Source organism: Danio rerio, chromosome 13 (assembly GCF_049306965.1).
Source record: "Danio rerio strain Tuebingen ecotype United States chromosome 13, GRCz12tu, whole genome shotgun sequence".
NCBI lineage: Eukaryota > Metazoa > Chordata > Actinopteri > Cypriniformes > Danionidae > Danio > Danio rerio.
In genome coordinates this window covers 22,328,417-22,342,748 of record NC_133188.1, presented here as the reverse complement: position 1 = coordinate 22,342,748, position 14,332 = coordinate 22,328,417, and positions in this window count along the sequence as shown.

Below are 14,332 nucleotides of genomic sequence, written 5' to 3'. Positions count from 1 at the left end.
AAGTTTTAAACAACTTATAATAGCTAGGCAGGGGAATCTGTATTTCAGGGACATTTTCTCGTGAGGCAAACAATACAATTCATTTGATTATAATAGGATTTATTGACTAGTCAGACAAATAACGAACAAACACACAAACATACATTAAACACAGAACAAAGGTAAACCACGTGGAGAAATCGGATCTATAGAACGTGTAACAACAAAGAGAAATAGTAAAGCTAGGAAATAGAGATTTCAGATAAAAGAGTGACAAAACTTTCAGTTCCACACGCACCATTAAGGACCACCAAGATTATAAAAACAAAAACACCTTTTTGATAAAAGGGGCACAGCTTAATCGCATAACTAAAAATACCTGGTCTTTCATGTCTGGAGGTCTCTCTTTGTATGCGAGTCTCTCTTCCGTCGTGATGAAAACTCCTTTTGATGTCCTCCTTGATGCGTGGAGTTTGTAATGCAGTTCGGATGAACACGATCGCACACTTTAAACTGAGTTTACTTTGGCGGAAAATAAAGAAAGCGTGGCGGGAAAAGTCCATGCGGCTTAGAAAGCCGCGTGGCCCTCAAAGGGGCCACGTTTGATGGGTTCTTTGTTCGGACGTTCTCCCCCAGATGTTTGGGGGGAAGTCTGGTTATACATGCGGGTCACGTGACAACCCGTTCAGCATTCTGACCAATGATTTCAGGACAAAGTTTGGGCGCGAATCCTTCCTTTGTCTCGAGGCTGCTCGTATGCAAATTTGAGTGTCCGCCCAAAGCATGCGGACAGGCATTTAATACAGGGGATTAAAGAATAGAGCAATGAGAGTTATGATCTTGCTTAATGCATCATGTGTCAGCAGCAATGTCAGCAGAAACCCATCGGTACCAAACATGGGGGGTTTAAAAGTACATCAACATAATTTTTCATATCCTTACATTTTTTATGCTTTAAAAAGGCCTAAAAGGAACAGGCATACAGGTTATAAGAGAGGTTACACAGGTAAGAAAAGTTAGAAATGAAATACAAAGTTTACAAAACATAACACTTTAGTTTTGTGCTGGTCCAGGATTTTTTGAGTTCATTTTCTTTCTGTCGGAACCAGGAGTCGTAAAATCCATGCAAAATACTCCGTAATAAAATCAATAAGTAATTTTATCTTTGGACTGTACGCTACACTGCTCCTGTCAAAACGGCTCCGTAATAACTAGATGATGCTGGAGACCATTATATATTGCGTTAATTCATGCGTCTGTGTTCAAAGAGTTGGCTATTTCAAGGTGGACTGCTCTACTAGGCAGGCAGGTGAATATCATGCCATATCGCTTGGCAGTGCCTCGTTCTTTCTTCACCCCTATAGGTCCAAATTAGTCGACCCCTGCGTTGGTGAATGGTGGTTTGTCCGGAAGAATCCTCTCCATGGGCAAGTCTGCCATCTTCTGTAGCATCATCTGACCAATTTGTCTTCTGCAGAGACAACAGTCAGACGTTATCTTTCTCACTGTCGAATTAGCACCTGTGATCCAGTATTTCCTCCGTAGTGTGGACAATATGTGGTTTTGACCACTATGGCTGAGCTGTTTGTGAATATCTCGCAGGAGGAGAGTAGCTATATGTTGTTCTTTAGACAAAACTAATGGATGCTTAGCTTCCTCTGGTAGTGAATCTCTAGCTAGTCGCCCGCCGACTCTTAGAAGTCCGTTATCCAAGCATGGATCCAGTTTATATAGAGGGCTTTGCTTGCTTACAGTTCCTTTTCCATCTGACAAGCTAGCAAGTTCCTCACTAAATCGTTGCTGTTGACAAAAGCATACAATGGCAATCTCTGCCTCACTTATGTCTTCAACAGACAAAGTGCACCTTTCATGCACTGGAACACTCTGCGTATTCACAAACGAAGTCTCAGGCTCTTTCCTCTTTTGAGACCGTTCCTGAAGCATTCTCTTATATTTAAGAAAACAAGCTACTGCTACCATCAATCTCTTCCAATTTGAGAAGTACGCAATTAAACAGCGGGTGCTGTCTGATGGGTCAATTACACTAACTGCGTTCACTACAACTTCCCTTTTGATTTCTGGGTCATCGATTTTGATCACCATATCAGCTCTATCAGCTGGCCAATCCTCTTCTGACTTATGCAAGAAGCTTAGACCTTCTATTCACTTATTGTGATCAATGAAGTGTCTAACCCTCAGACCTCTAGATGCATCATCTGCTGGGTTTTCCTTGGAACAAACGTACCGCCACTGTAAAGTTGTTGTTGCTTCTCTTACAATGGTGACCCTATTAGCCACAAAGGTATGAAAACGTCTGTCTTCGTTATTTTTTGCTATTTTGCAGTCTGAGATAAGTAACTTCCCCATATTCTAGTTCGCTAGCGTCTGAGAAATGATGAAGCTGACCATGTATGGCAGTTCCAAAGTCTTTGGGCTTGATGCATCTATTAATTTAAAAGTTAGACAGAATTTCCAACTCCTCTATCCATCTTGTCCAGCGGTGCAGTAGCTCTTGAGGTACTGTTTCGTCCCATCCATAGTTTCTTCTGCACAATTCTTGCAGCATTATCTTCGCAGGCAGTAGAATTGGTGCCAGAAAACCAAGTGGGTCATACACTGAACTAGAGACAGATAGCATTCCACGTCTAGTGCAGGACCTTTGGGAAGCTACCAATTTGAATGTAAATGTGTCTACATAGAAGTTTTCTTTAACAGTGTGTGGAATTTCTGCTGGAAATTCAGCCCGATTATCTTCAGCTGTTTTCCTCAGCGCAAAGATGGCGCAACTTGGAGAGGATACAGCACCAAATAAATGGACAGTCATGCAGAATTCTGACACATCTTTCGTCAGGTCTCCCTCAGGCCACCACAGGAACCGCAGAAGGTCTCTGTCCTCCTCTGGAACTTTAACTTGATAATACATTGCTTGCACATCCCCCATGAATGCCACAGGTTCTTGCCGAAACCTCAGGAGGACTCCAGTAAGTGTGTTATTAAAGTTGGGACCTTGCAGGAGCTGTTTATTCAATGATGTTCCTTTAAATGATGCAGAACAGTCAAATACCACGCACAGGCTTTTCTTTCTAGGATGATAAATTCCGTGGTGAGGAATGTACCAAAATTTGCCGCTGTTTCCACTTAACTGCTGGGTAGGTACTTTCGAACTCTAGTAGGTACTAGAGGCGAACTTGCCAATAAATTTAAGAATAGATACACTGACTGTTATAGGAATGGTTGACAAACCAGAGGGCCCGTGGTTTTCCAATCTATCACCAATAACAGGTATAAGCGCTAAAGTGATTAAAATTAAAACTGAAGTGTGGACACTTCTCATAATCAACTAGGAAATTTTAAATTTGACAAATGCCATCAATTGTGGCCAAGCCTACACACACACTGAGACACACACACGAACACACACACACACACACACACACATACACACACACACACGCCACACCACACCACACGACATACACACACAAACACACACATTATTATAGATATACCTACATAGTTATGGTTAAATAATGTGACTACTATCATTTATGACAATTATCTTCATGTTTTTTCACGTCATTTATTTGACTATATTGTCATGATGATGTGTTTTTATGATGCTTACTGCCTGTTATACTGTTTTAATAAGTTGCACTGATCGTTTGATAATTTTCCCTTGAGTAATTCAAACCAAAAATATCTAATATTTCTCCTATCATTATACCCCATCTCAGTGGTGACAAAGAATTTATCTGTTTTTGATTGGACCTTTTAAACAGATTGAAAGAGACCTGAGACCAGTTGTACAACTCGCATTTGCTGACTTTTATGTTTTGATCATATATTTTATGCTTAACCTCATGACTTTCTCCAATGCAGAATGTCACAAGTTCATAATTGTTCAATCGCTGAGCCATCAAGTTGCTGTTTAGGTGTCCGGGAGAAGGCAGTGTATACACATACTGTAGACCCCCACATGCCCATGTCTGCATAAGGAACTGCACCAATGGAGGTGACCAGATTCATCAGAAGGAGCAGACTATGAGAAGCCCACATGAAGTGGACTGAACAAGTTATGAAGGCCTATATGGACTGAATGAGCTGTGCATTCGAGTCAGGCTCATCAAACGAGGTGAAAACGAACCTGGACCTGTTTAGCTACCTGCTGAACACGACTTACAACTGAAAAATGCTGCAGAGACTGACTTGAATTGCCCCTGAACGACCTCAACAAGGGTACAATAGTGACCCCATGGACACATTTATATCTGACCCATGGGATCAAATGAGGATTATCTGTAAGAATTGAGATATTACAAATATTTTTGATGTCTCTGACAATTCAAACATGAGCTGAAAACAGAGACAATTGACTCCACAACCCAGCAGGTGGGAATGTGGGAAAAACCAGCTCCTGCTGCATTTACATCTGAACCTGCTGAAACTCGAATTCAACCACCCCAACTTACACATATGGTCATTTCAATGTTTGAATGTTCTAGATTAACCAAAATGACTTTATCTATCATGTTTGATATCATTTGAAATGGCTCAGTGCGACTGGTACACTGGTCTCATTCTCTCAGAAATAGACATAATCAAAACAATAAATATATAACTTCAGGCGTCTTTTGAACCACTGTGAAGGGTGTGACTTTTCCACAGGCAGCACTAAATGCAAATGCCTTTTGTTATGCACACACCCCTTTCCTTGAGGGGATTCTTGGATTACTTAAGATAAGGTTTGAGAAAGGCTCAGGGCGATTCTGCTTACCCAGATCAGCCCGTAACATGGAGCTTATGCTCTATGTTATGTATATTTTGAAGTCAGGTATGCATCTTTTCATCTTGGATTTGTCTTTGATAATTTGATGTTTTGTATTGATCATTTATGAATTGACTGATTGAATTGGCATAATACACTTACCTGACTTATAAATTGTTATGTTTTGAATTATTTAAACCTTGTGTTATTATAACTGGTAAATGTTGTTGTCCATAGCACTACAAGCCACTGTACAGGTTAGTAATGGACTAAAACATGTTAGACAGAGCAGCGTGGCACGCTATACAATGTTGTTAAAGATCCGACTAACAAATTGGCATTAATTCAAGTATACTTAGACTGTAAAAGGCCAACTATGGGTTTTCTATTTAGAACAACAAAATATTGTTGAAACTAATCTAAATGTGGGTATTTAGGCCTTCATCTACAAACTTATAATCCTGTGCGGTTATTATTTAAATACTTTCTCTTGATTAAGTAGATAACAGATCTATGGGGACCACATGAAAATCTCCTAAATTGAGTAAAGTAGGGTTCTGCCTTTTTAGGAGAGTGGTTAATCGCCTCTGTTTAATGACCAAGACTGACAAGCTTGTATTAAGAGATTGTATAGCCGGCCGGTGCAAGACTCGGAATGCTATAGGAATCTGAGTAAATGAGAATAAGGTATAATAACAAATCGAAAGAATATTTAATCATAATCTAAAATAATGTGAAAGGAAACAAAATAACCTTCTCAATGTTTTATAATTGGAGTCAGATAAAACAAGGATAAATATATTAATATTCTAATTCTAAACCACCTAATACTAAAATTGGAGTCAAATATGAGTTAAGTTTAATATAAATCAACATTGTGCATTGGAAAGACCGAACATGCAGTGAACCTTCATCCACCAGTGGATACCGTCATTGGATCAACTGGCTGGACCCTACAAAGTATATTTCAGTTAAGTTGAGTTGTTTTTCTATTTAAACCAGACCACACCTTTGGTCTAGTGGTGGGCTGTTGAATAGCTTGATTTAACGTGCCGTCTAAAAGTGGGGGGGTTGTTGATGATGATGTCCACTCCTGTGTTTGTTGCAGTTTACTTTGAGGTGCACATTTAAATTTGCTTGCCATCAGGTCCAGTTTGTGTAGAGGTGCTGAACTTTGCGTTTCTTTCACCAAGTAAGAATTCATAGCATCAGATGCATTTTCACTGCATAAATTATCAGAAGCTTCGAGCATGGACAGTCTAGCAGCAGTTTCAGCTAACATAGTATCCACCTCCTGTTGCTCTAATTTTCTTTTTATCTGCTGCTCTTGCTCTTCCAAGGCATGCTTTTCCTTTAAAGCTGCTATCCGAGCAAGCAATGCAGCCTTTTCAGCTTGTGCTTTAATTCGTACAGAAGAAGTAGTGCTTGATTTGCTACCTGCACTTTTCCCTGAGCGTTTACTGGATGCATTTGAAACACTATCCTCTGGATTTATACCATCACCAATTTGTCTACCAGTAGCACCAACACTTAAATTTTGACCAGAATTTGATAACCACAATTGTACCTTAGAAATGAGCTCATTATTAGCAATCATTTTGGCTTTAAACCACACATCATGTTTTTCTTGTTCAATATCAGGTAACATACCCATCATAAATTCATGAACACCTTTTGATTCATCACAGACCTTAACAAAATCATCAAATACACATTGAGCTTGTACAACATTTCCCTTTTTTAATAAAACCATTCAACACATTTCTTAGACTGGCTGCCTTATTCAGCTTAGTTTTCCTTTCATTTTGCAAACGTTCCAGTTTTTCACCGAATGCTTTAGCAGTCAGTTTAACAATGCATTTTTCTTTTGAGGTTTGCGCATCATTATTATGCTCGATAGTGTTCATTTCTATGGACGGCTCAGTAGGCCTGTCGATTGTTTTATTCATCTCAATGACCTATTTCACGCATTCACAATACGTTCGCAAAACAGTAACAGAGTCCAAGGAAAATATGACGTTAATTACCCGCCTCTTGTGTCACCTATGCATTGGATTTTGCCCTGCAAATTGAACACAAATTGAATGGCCATTCAATGCATTGTAGCGCTACACATACCTTGCGTTGGGCGCCATTGTCCAGCGAATATGTAGACCATCTGTGTAGAACTCACGTCGTGCAGTGCTGATGAATAGCGTCGTCCGACATCCTCCAAATCGCAGAGCAAACATGCCACAGCTGACCCAGTATGCCGATATCTTTGTGTGCCTCCATTCAGACACGACCAGCTTGAATCTTCTGGTTCTGCGCAACTCCTTGCGGGTCGGCGATGCGAAACGAAAGTTTTGACCTAATTGTAGAGGCTAAGCCTATTGCTTGAAACCCCTGAGATGTTGTTAGACAGGCACCCAGCTGACGCACACTGTCCTCTGGCTGATAAAGTGTAAACGCAATGAACAGTCTGTTCCCAAGTAGGAAACCTCCAGTAGTTCACAAGTTTCCTTCCAGGTAAGTTTCCGTTCATAAACATTAAACATCAAACATTGTGACTTACAGGCCAACAAAACAAACCGTCACGTTAAAGCGTGAATGTGTGTCCATATATGTTTGTGTGTGAGTGTGTGTGAATAGATGGATATTCTGAACTGAATGGATAGATCACCAGTTGCGCTATATACGGAAAACTATTTAACCAGCGCTCAACAGAGCGACAAAATCCAGCAGAGCGAGAGAGTCAACTGAGGTGAGCCAAAATGAGCTCGTCTATCTCTGGAAACATCGTAGAGGTAAAGCCATTGACATCATCTTAAATAATAGTACTCACCCGATTCCTCCTCCTGCCATAAGTGATGTGTCTAAGGTATATGAATACTATTTTAAGAAGTGTGGACCAAGGCAGCAGCATCACCAGCGCGACAGCCGCCCATGGTGTGGCATCCTTGGCCCGGTTGATATCAACACACAGCCCAGAACTTCCAACTTCACCACAAATGAAATCACAGAAGTGCTTCTCAGCCTTCCCAACAACAAGGCTTGTGGAGCTGACGGGGTAGCTTATGAAGTGCTTAAAGCGACAAAACACTTTACAGCAACGACGTTAACACAGATTTTCAATGTTTGCTTAATCAATGGAAAAGTTCCTGATTTGTGGAAAGGAGCCATCATCCACAGGATTCCCAAGAAAGACAACATTCCGGAAGACCCCTCCACCTGGAGGGATATATCACTGCTGCCTTCCATTTACAAGGTATTTATGAAATGCATTTTAAATCGTATTCTGATGGATAATTGAGAATGTATATGAGAAATCTTTTATACAAGTAATTTGCGGACAGCAAATAACAAAACCCATAAAGCTTGCAGTTGGAATTAAAACAGGCTGTCCCTGGAGCGCAGTGAATTTTATTCTGGCATTTAACCAATGGCTGAAATGGATCTGCCTCCTCGCCCCGCCTGATGTAATATCTCCGAATCCCGTCCAAGCCTACGCAGATGACGTCGTCTTAGTGTCAAGAGAGGAAAATGTCATTACCAATATGTTGTCAGACACCGACCGCTTTCTGCAGTGGTCTGGACTCGAGGTGAAGAACAGCAAGTGTGCAGTGTTTTATGAACGCCGATCTGGCGGCAACAGGTGGTACAGAGCCAAATAGGACCTTCCTCCTGTGTTTACAATCTCAGGAAATGCGATCAGAGTTTATGCCAGACATGAGACTTATAGTTACCTTGGACATAAATTTAACGTAGCTGGAGAATGGCAAGAACAACTGAATGAAATCTGCAATGAATATTTTAGCAGACTGGACAAAATAGATCGCTGTCCCTTACCAGCCTCACACATGCACATGCCTCACACGGATCACACAGTCCCACACACTGCGCTACACAACCCCGCTATTGACCACACTATTCTTAAGTTTGTTATTAGAGCTCGTTTACAAACACTTCCTACAAAGTTTAATCTGTCCGCGTGGTACCCGAAACACCACGAGCCCTTCTGCTTATTACATAGCGATAGAACCGTGGAATCAACAGCACACATAATGAACAGCTGCCCCGCGTTCAAAGGGATGTACATCGCACGTCACGATTGCATTGTGAACATCACAGCTAAAGAGATGGACAGAGTCAGTGTGCACAGTGCACTATACATTAACAAGACTGTACGAATGAACTGGTTTCCATTATTGAGCAGTAATGCACATGTTCTGAGTGCTGTCATTAGAGATTTTCCAAACACTCCTGATATTGTTGTTGTGGATAAAGTATTGAAAAACATTCTGATTATGGAAGTAGGCTGCTGTTTTGACTCATACATGGATCTGTGCTATTCAGAAAAAAATGCTGAAATATCAACCATTAGTGAATGCTCTGAAAGTGTGTGGCTACAACACAAAGTTGGTGGTTTTAATTTACGGTAGCCTAGGGCACGTTCATAAACTTTGTGTGAGGGGACTACAAATTGCCGGACTCAGTAAAAAAGACTCTAAACAAATTGCAAAGTATTGTTCTGTATCTGCATTAATAGGCAGTCTGCATGTGTGGAGAAGACGATGCCATCTCTATCCTTAATCCATTTACTTAATACTGCACGCAGAATGGATTGAGTGTCTAATAGTGCCACGCAAAAGATCATTAATTGTTGCATGCTGCTTGTACTGTGAAACATTATGGGCTCCTTACAATTATTTGGATGCTCCAAATAAAATGAATCAAATGTGTGTGTATGGCTATGTGTGTGCGTTTGTGTGTAAGTGTGTGTGGCTCTTTGTGTGAATGCGTGTGAGCGTGTGAGTGTGGTCAAAACTGTATGTGCTCCCTTCCGTCTAGCAACACCTGTTACCTGATTGTTTGTTCCCACTTATAAGCCTTTTTAAAGAGCACCACCTAGTGGAACAATGAACAGTTGCCAAATGGCTCCTACAATTACAGTAACCAATACATTTAGACATACTGTAAACAGTGCTTTATATAAAAAAGCACAGAAAATTGTGTTGCCATGTAAAGCTCAAGTAGCCAATTAGTTAACTCAGAATTTTTTTGTTGGTGCATTATCTCAATAAATCTTAAAACTTAAAAAAAAATAACTGGTTCAAAGAGCCTACCAGCTCTGGACCTTACATGACTTAGTGATCTTTCAATAGGATTATTATGCACAGTAATATTAGACAGCGAACTGACCTCCATAAGTTGAGCAACATTAGTCATTGGTGAAATTGAAGGGTCAAGTGTTGATATTTCAATCTGCTGTGCAGTTGATTTAGGCACACTACTACTTGTACCTACAACATCCTCATAAACCTCAGATTCCAGCTGGGTTGTCGAAAATTATCATTACACACATCATGTTCCAAGTCATTTGAATGAACAGTATCCACTGTTGGAAAAGATTCAAGAACATCTAAAAAATCTTCTACATCATGTGTGTCTGTTTCATTCATGCCATCAGAAGGCACCTGTGACACCCACTCTTGTGTCCTGTAACTGAAAGCATCCTCCAATACGTTTTCAATCACTGAATCAACACTCTCTGAGTCACTTAGGTTGTTTTCTGCTGTATCAGTTTCCAAGTCATCTTCGGGAAGTGGGACAAAGTTGACCGGCATTATAAGGTTATGATGTACTGTCTTTATTACACCAGTTTGGCTGTGCTGAATTCTGTAGGTATGACTCTCCGTGTTTACTCCAACAACAGTATAAATTGCATCCTCCCAAAGATCAGCAAGCTTTCATTTTCCACATGCTCCCTTGTTAGCCAGCAAAACCCGATCACCAGCATCAATTGGGCCACCCTTGACTCTTTTGTTATACAAGTCAGCATGTCTTTTAAACTGTTTTGTGGCAGATGTCTGTGCAATACACGTTGCCTCCTTCATATTCTTTTGAAGAGCCTTAACATAGCTGTCAAAGTTCACTACATCAGGATTGTCCATAACAGTTTCAAATATCAGATCGACAGGTAGCCGAGGAATCCTCCCAAACATCAACAGAAATAAAGCATACCCAGTAGTCTCATGGATGGTACAATTATAGGCAAAAGTTAGTGATTTAACACTTGAGGCCATCTGTGGCACGAATTACAAAGAGACCCAATTGCAAGTAAAAGATTTATTGGACTCAGACAGAAAACAGAGAAGGACGGACGCAGGCAGATGACGGATGACAGACTAGAACAGGGAAGTACAGTAGAGCAAGTTCAGGGAGCCGTCAACAGAAGTACATGAGTCCAAACACAGAGCTCTCCCAACGACACACCACCAGTAACTCAGCGGCAGGAGCCTGACAGAACAGAGACAACAGACATGAAGATAACAAACTGACAATGTGTGACAGAAACGCTGAACATATATAGGCGCGGTAATGCGCTGCACCTGTGGTCCGCTGATTACAGCTGGGCAGTGTTATGTAAACACAACTGACAGCCACGCGACTACAACACAGACACAGAGACACCCAAACACACACACACACACACACTCATACACGCATATAAGCACCGCACCGCACACACACAAACACACACATACACACACGCAGACACATCATAGAAGAACAGACAGATCCACAATCGTGACAATCTGTGTTTGGGCTTTGGAGGCAGGGCCCGTATCAAATTTCCAAGAGTCCTGTTCTTCGTCTCACAAGCTCCATTTCCCATTGGATGATACGGTGTCGTTCTTGACTTTTGAACTCCAGCGACCTTCAACAGTTCAGCAATTAGGGAACTTTTGAAGTTAGCTCCTCTATCTAAATGAATTTGACCTGGGAAGCCATAGATACAAAAAGTTATGCCACAGTTGATGGGCCACAGCTTTGCCAGACTGATTTGGACACAAAAGTGCACTAGCCATTTTGGTAAAGTGGTCAATGACAAGTACTTCCAGAGAAAGGTTGGCAGAGTCCTCTGCTGACCAAAAGTCTATGCAAATGAGCTCAAGGGGCTCTGATGTAATTATGTTTTCCAATGGAGCACAACCCTCTGGTTCTGGTGTCTTGCTGACCACACATCAACAACAGCACCTCACATACTCCTTTACATCCTTTTCCAGGCCATGCCAAAAAAATCTTTGCTGAGCAAGATACAGAGTTCGCCGCAGACCTTGATGTCGCGCTTGGTCATGAACACCCGTCAGCACCATGTGTTTCACTGCAGTTGGCACAACATACAGATAGGTTTTTCTTTTAGTGAAGTTGTTTTTCGAAACCCTGTCCAACACACCATTCTCCATTATTAATCGCCCCCAATGTTTCAGTAATTTCAGGACAGCCATTGGTTCATTAATATTTTCCCTTCCAATTACGTCTCCTTCCTCTCTCCACAAAGGAAATCACTCTGCTTAAAATATTGTCTTCCTGTTGTTTGGACGTTAGACATTCATGGGACATCACTTCGGTATCCGGTGATTTAGATGGCATTACTGCTTGTGGACGATGAGGCAGCAACAAGGCATGTGACTTGATGATTGTATCACTATGCCTACAAGAGTGTAGAACAGATTCTACTTCTTGTGTGGAGAGTGTACCTGGTAAGGAGGTTTTAGTTGTTAAACAGGCCACTGCAACACATTCAGCATCAGCAGTACTGCCAAAAGGGTGAGTAGACCACCGAAAAACATCTTGAACATGGTCAGTGTGCACATTAGCTGCCTCTGCCAATAACTTGCTGTAAGAAACTCTCGTGAGATGATGGAGTACGCTAGGGTGCACAAAGGGCTCTCGTCTCAGGACATCAGCCATAACATTTTTTAGACTGGGAACATACTTAATATCAAACTGGTATGGTGCTAGTTTGGCAACCCATCTATGTTCACAAGCATCCAGTTTTGCTTTGGACAGAATATATGTTAATGGATTGTTATCGGTCCAAACTGTAAATTTCTGACCCCTGAGCCAATGATGGAATTTATCACAGATAGCCCATTTCATAGCTAAACACTCCAGTCTATGTGCAGGGTATCGTGACTGCATATGTCAGCGATTTGCTTGCGAAAGCAACAGGCCTAGCCATTTTACCATCAGCTGGCAACTGGGATAAAACTACCCCCAACCTGTTACTTGAAGCATCTACTGAAAGTAAGAAGGGCTCTTCAAAATTTGGATGGGCTAGCAAGACCTGTTCAAGCAAAGCCTGTTTCACTTTGTGAAATGCTTGACTGCATTCCTCAGTCCAGTCTGAAGTAGTCAACTGTCTCTGACATGTCAGATTCTTCCACTTTCCACGTGGTGCCTTCCTTCCTGTGATAAGATTGAACAATGACTTGGCAATCTTCAATAAACTGCTGGTAAAACACCACCATGCCTAGAAACGACCTTATTTTCTGCTGACTGGGGACATTAGCACCCTTAACCATAAGATCATTTTTAGTGATGGCAGTAATGGCTTTGACTTTTTCTAGATAGGTGGCGATCCCGTTAGCACTGATTATGTGCACTAAAAACTTTACAGAACTCCTTAAGAGATGGCACTTCCTTGGAACAAGCTTGAGGTTATGAGTCTTCAACCGCTTAAACACCATTTCCAGACGTTCTAATGCTAGCTCTTTTGTGGGGGCAAACACCAGGACATCTTCCAGACAACACAATAGACTAGTGAAATTCTGATCCCCGAATATTTTCAACACCATCCGCATGAAATTGGCTGGACTATTACACAGGCCTTGGGGAAATCTATTATATTCATATTACCCAAAGCGTGATGTAAACGCTGTGTATTTCCGGTCATCTTCATGAACTTCGACATTATAATAACCAGATGTGAGGTCCATGATTGAAAAATAGGCATTTCCACCCAATGCAACAAGAGCGTCTGCTTGATGTAGAAGTGGGTGTGCGGCCTTGATTGTGCGAGCATTAATCCAACAAAAATCGGTGCATATTCTCAAGTCTCCTGACTTTTTCCAAACTAGGACAAGAGGTGATGCAAATACACTACTGGATTTCCGTATGATTTCACGTTCTTCAATTTTATCCAAAGTTAGACGAAGCCGATCATACTGATTAGGAGCAAGATGTTGATATGGCAATCAAAAGGGCTTGTCATCACTCAAGCGAATGCGATGAGCAAATCCTGCTGCCTTTCCACAGTCCAACTTGTGTCTGGAAACGATAGAATGGTACTGAGAAATAAGCAGAGGTGTAAAGAGTACCTGAAAACCTACTTGAGTAAAAGTACAGATACCTTACTGTAAAAATTACTCCATTACAAGTTACAAGTCACCAATTCCAATAAGACTTGGGTAAAAGTATTAAAGTATCTGATTTTAAAAGAACTTAAATATTTTACTCATACTAAATGTAGGTTGAAAAAACTCCAAGAAAGGTTTTATTTCCTAATAAAGAAATTAAATTGAACCTCAATGTTTCAAAATGGCAGAACACAATAGATGAAAAAATAGGACAAAAAGACTCAAATGTTCAAAAAAGTAACACTTTTATTTTGAGTAGTTTTTCAATTGATTTGGATGTTTCTCTGTATTAAAATTAAACAAAGAGCAGCAGTGTTTTTTTTTCAACTTAGTAAACTACATATAAATTCAATGAAAAATACATCACAAATAGTCATGTCGCTGTGGTTTTTGCCATATCAGT